Here is a 5,000-nt window from a genome sequence, read left to right as displayed (position 1 = left end):
TGTATATTGATATTAAGGAAACCATGACTAAGCTAAGTAGACTCAAGGCTCTTGGTAGGGTTTATTACGAGGTCGATAAGTATTTGTAGTGAAGCTGGTTCGGATTGACCAAGAGTCCTAGGACAGAGCAGACAGAGAAAGTGAAATATGGGCCGTTTGTTTGTAGTTCATAAGTTGGCATAAATGAAAGGAGAATTGTAGGATAGAAAAAGAAGAGAAGATAAATAAAAACCAACAGCATCTGGTGTTCCCAGGCGGTCACCCATCCAAGTACTAACCAGACCCAACGCAAATTAACTTCGCTGATCGGACGAGAAGCGGTGTGATCAGAGTGTTTTTTTTTTTTTTTTTTTTTTTGGGGGGGGGGATCTTTAAGGCTATCGACCTATAATGAGGTCATTAAGCCCGGTGTGAACCTGCGATCCCTTTTATTCTACCATTATAATTTCCACAATAGTCCTGTAGTGCGCAAATAAAATACTACTTTGTCAATAAGTAAACGGTCGTCGGTCAAAAGATTTGTGGTGCTTAGCTGAATTTTCTTAAGTTTGCAGTGTTGTATAAGCGCTTGGCGCTGTGTGTTGTATTTTAAGCAGTGTAGGAGTATGTGTCTTATGGATAGTATAGTGTTGCAGGTGTTGCATTGGGGAGGAAATACGTCATTAATGTATGGGTTTAGGTGGGTGAGGCGGGTCGAGTTCATCCTCAGTCTTGCTATGGCGATTTCCTCCTGTCTGTTATTTCTGTGTGATGTCGTCCAATCTGTTATGTGTTCCTTTTGTTTGTGCGAGATGTCGAGATTGTTCCACTGGAGTTGCCAGTGGGTGTGTAATTGTTTTCTTAATACAGAATTGAAGGTTCCTATGTCCAGGGGTATGTCGGTAATAGAGTCTATTTCTAAGGCAGTTTTGGCTAAGGTGTCCACTTTCTCATTCCCGAAGATCCCAATGTGACTGGGAACCCAAGAGAGAGTAATGGACTTGTTAGTTATCGACAATGTGCTAATGATTTTGCCCAAGAGGAAGTTCTCCATATGGTTACCTGACTTAATTGACTGAAGTGCACTTAGTGAATCTGTGAATATGACGAAATTACTATGTGTGTCAGATTGAGCATATTCTAAGGCTTGATATATACCGTAGAGTTCGGCGATATATATGCTCGTATGGTCCGGCAATCTGAACATCATCCGGGTTTTGTTGCAGTATAACCCTGTCCCTGTTTTGGGGCCGCACTTGGAGCCATCAGTGTACAGTGCCCTGTGGTCATTGTACTTATGGATGGTCTCCAGGGTCTTCTGTCTTAGCTCTTCTGTGGAAGACGTCTTTTTATTGAGGTCTTGGTGTATGTCGACCTTGAGGGCGATGTTTTTCCACGGTGGTAGGTGGGTGGCTTCTATCTGTTCTATCGACCACAGTGGCACTTAATACTGCTCACACAAGGATCGGATCCTGATGGAAAGGGGATTTAGGCTGGAGTTGGTGAAGTGCTCGTGTTGTTTGATGGTCTCCTTGCAGGGATGTCGAGGGATACGGAGCACTTTGGCGACGTATCGGAGTGCAAGGAGTTTGCGCCTGTAGTGGAGGGGGGGTACGTTTGCTTCAACCTCCAGCCTCTCGATCCTTGTGCAGCGTAATGCTCCAAGTGCTATTCTTAGGCCTTTGTTTTGGATGATGTTCAGGGGTTGTAACGTGGTTGGTGTTGCCGAACCGTATATCTGACACCCATAGTCTAGTTTAGATCTAATCAGGGACTTATAAATCATTAGCAGGGATTTCCTATCTGCTCCCCAATTTGTGCCCGTTAGTTTACGTAGCAAATTAATTCTCTTGTTGCACGCATCAACTAGGTATTTTACATGGGCCTTCCAGTTTAGCCTGGAGTCCAGTTTCAGGCCAAGGAAAAAGGTTGAGTTTTGTACTGGAATGGGGTTACCATGTAATTGCAGATTTATTTCTGCCTGGGCTCTGCGTGAAAATACAATTACTGTTGACTTTAATTCCGAAAACTTAAATCCCCATTTGTCAGACCAGTCCTGGAGCAAGACCAGGGCCAGTTGTACGCGAGAGCCGGAAAACTTGGCGTTCGGTGAGGAATGCCAGATTCCGACGTCGTCAGCGTATAATGAGTATTTAAGGTTCCGAGGTGGAGCGGGTAGAATATCGTTTATCAGCAACATAAATAATGTGGGACTTAACACACTTCCCTGTGGTACGCCATTTTCTTGTGTGCGTGTTGTTGAAAAGAAATTTTGATTTTTGACCGAAAATGTACGGTCTTTTAGAAAATTTTGAATGAAAATAGGGAGATTCCCTCTAAGGCCAAGGGCATAGAGTTTTTCGAGGATACCACGTCGCCATGCCATGTCGTAGGCTCTTTCTAAATCTAAAAAGCAAGCAACAAGATACTCTTTCCTCTCGAAGGAGGAGAGAATATCTTGTTCTAAGTTGACCAAATGGTCAAGACTACTTCTATTTTTCCTGAAACCACATTGGGCAGGAACTATTAAATTTTGAGACTCTAGGATGAATTTTAATCTGTTATTGGCCATACGTTCTAATACTTTGCATAAGCAGTTGGTAAGCGCTATAGGGCGATAAGAGGAAGGACTCTTTGGGTCCTTCCCCTTTTTGAGAATAAGTATGACGTGGGCATGTCTCCATGTTTTTGGGAATTCTTGACTAATCCAAATTGCGTTGTATATTTCTAATAATTTTTTCAGTGAAATTGAATTCAAATGTTGCAGCATCTCATACCTAATCTCATCTGGGCCAGCAGAGGTCCCTCTACACGAGCTTAAGGCTGGTTGAAGCTCGTGTAGTTGGAAGGGGGTGTTATAATCGTGGTGTGTCTGTGTATGGAAGATCAGAGGTTCTGCTTCCCGTCTTTGTTTGTGTTGTAAAAAGGTTGGTGAATAGTTATTTGTGTTGCCTGTTTGCGTAAATGTGTCTGCGATTGTGTTTGCGATGTCCAAGGGAGCATCTACAAACGTGTTTCCAATGGTTAGGGTCTTAATGTTTGGTGTGTATTTGCCGTCGATTTTACGGACGGCTGACCAGATTTGTGATAGAGGAGTGTTTGCGTTTATTGTGGAGATGTGATCATGCCAAGACTTTCGTTTGGCTTGTTTTATTGTTCTATGGGCCTCTGCTTGCGTTTTTTTAAAAGTAATAAAATTTGGTGCAATAGGGTTATTTTTAAAAGTTCGGTAAGCCCTATTCCGCTTGCAAAGTGCTTTTCTGCAGTCTGATGTCCACCAGGGAACTCTATGCTTGTGAAATACCGAGGTTTTTGGTATATGCTTAATAGCTGAATTCAAAATTGAGTTTGATAAATTGAATATTTTGTCATCCATATTATCCCCTGTGATGTTGACGTTGGTGGTTGTGCGATACATTTCCCAGTTGGCTTTTTTGATGTTGAATTTGGGACTGGGAGGGGGTGAGTTGTCTCCGTGGGCTGGAGGAGCCGTAGCGTGGTCACCCCCTATTTTTTATATTACTGGGAAATGATCGCTGAGCATGGTGTCATCATGCGTATTCCATTGCGTGTTGTCAGACAACGCAGGAGATGATATGGATAAATCTATACATGAAAATGAACCCCTAGCATTGTCTACTCGAGTGGGACTGCCAGTGTTTAGGAGGACCAGGTTGTTGGTGTTGATCACTTCTTCCATCTGCTCCCCTCGACGAGAGGTTTTGTTGCTACCCCACATGCGATGGTGGGAGTTGAAATCTCCCACTATCAGTTTGTGGTGGGGTAGTTGTTCAATCAACCCGTTTAGTTCCTCTAATGGGAAACGAGGGTCGGGAGGTAGGTACAGGGAGCAGATGGTTACGAGTTTGTTGTGCAGTTTCGTTTTTATAGCGACTGCTTCCAAGGTGGTGGCCAGTGGTAGTTCCACTTGGGGAAGGCAGTCGCTGACTGCAACTGCGACCCCCCCTCCAGGCGCCAACCTGTCCTTCCTATAGGTGGTGTAGTTCTTCAGTTTGAACTCTACACTGGGGTTAAGATGAGTCTCTTGTAGACAAATAACTGAGGGGTTGTTGAGTGAGTTAAAAATTATTAAGTCATTTAATTTACTTCTAACACCTCGGCAATTCCACTGGATTATTTTATTTATTTATTCATTTATTTTTTTTATCTGCTTCGGTTTCTTCCTTTCTTGGCCTTAGTGGGAGAGATGTGTTTAGCCCCGGATGAACGGTCTGGGCTAGAAATTGGACTTAAAACTCGTTTTTGGGAAACGGAGATCTCCATATTTACATCCTCTTCAGTACGTGTGGGCACACGTTTGGAAGGCTCTGGGATGGCCGGGGAAGGAAGGTGCGAGTGAGTTTGCCTGTTACTTTGGCGGTGTTCTTTGTCCTTGGAGTGCTTGCTCTCAGTTTGCGTTTCAATGGTTCTATACGTTTTCTTTACTGCCGAAGCATAGGAAGTTGCTCCGGAGGTACTAGTTGGGGTAACTAGTCTTTCCATCACACGCTTCCTTGCTTCGTAAAAGGATATAGCACAAGTTGCTTTTTCGGTACAAATTTGTTTTTCTATCTTGAAAGCGGGACATTCTCGGGAGGTGGATGCATGATTGTTATTGGAGGGACAGTTAACACATTGAAACACGTTATTAGAGCAGGCATCCGTAGGATGTTCGCCTGCACACTTACCGCATACGACTGATTGTTTGCTGCAGAATTTGGCAAGGTGACCATATTTGAAACACTTGTTGCAGCGTAAAGGGTTAGGGACATATGGTCGTGTTGGGACATGAATGTATCCTACTTTGACGTGGTCAGAAAGGGTTGTTGAATTGAAAGTGAGAATTATCAGGGGCGTGTTCACTCGCATGTTCTTTTCTCGGTCCAGTCGCGTTATAGATTTAACATCAAGTATTCCTTCCGATTTCATCTCATCGAGGATGTCACATTCCTCCATGGTCATCAAATCTCTGCAGTGGATTACTCCTCTGCAGGAGTTGAGTGACCTAGGGAGGGATGCAG

This window comes from Oratosquilla oratoria, unplaced genomic scaffold (assembly GCF_046742065.1).
Source record: "Oratosquilla oratoria isolate Oo_2021 unplaced genomic scaffold, ASM4674206v1 SCAFFOLD47, whole genome shotgun sequence".
Classification (NCBI taxonomy): Eukaryota; Metazoa; Arthropoda; class Malacostraca; order Stomatopoda; family Squillidae; genus Oratosquilla; species Oratosquilla oratoria.
The sequence above is the reverse complement of the archived record's forward strand: the minus strand, read 5'-3'. Positions refer to the sequence as shown.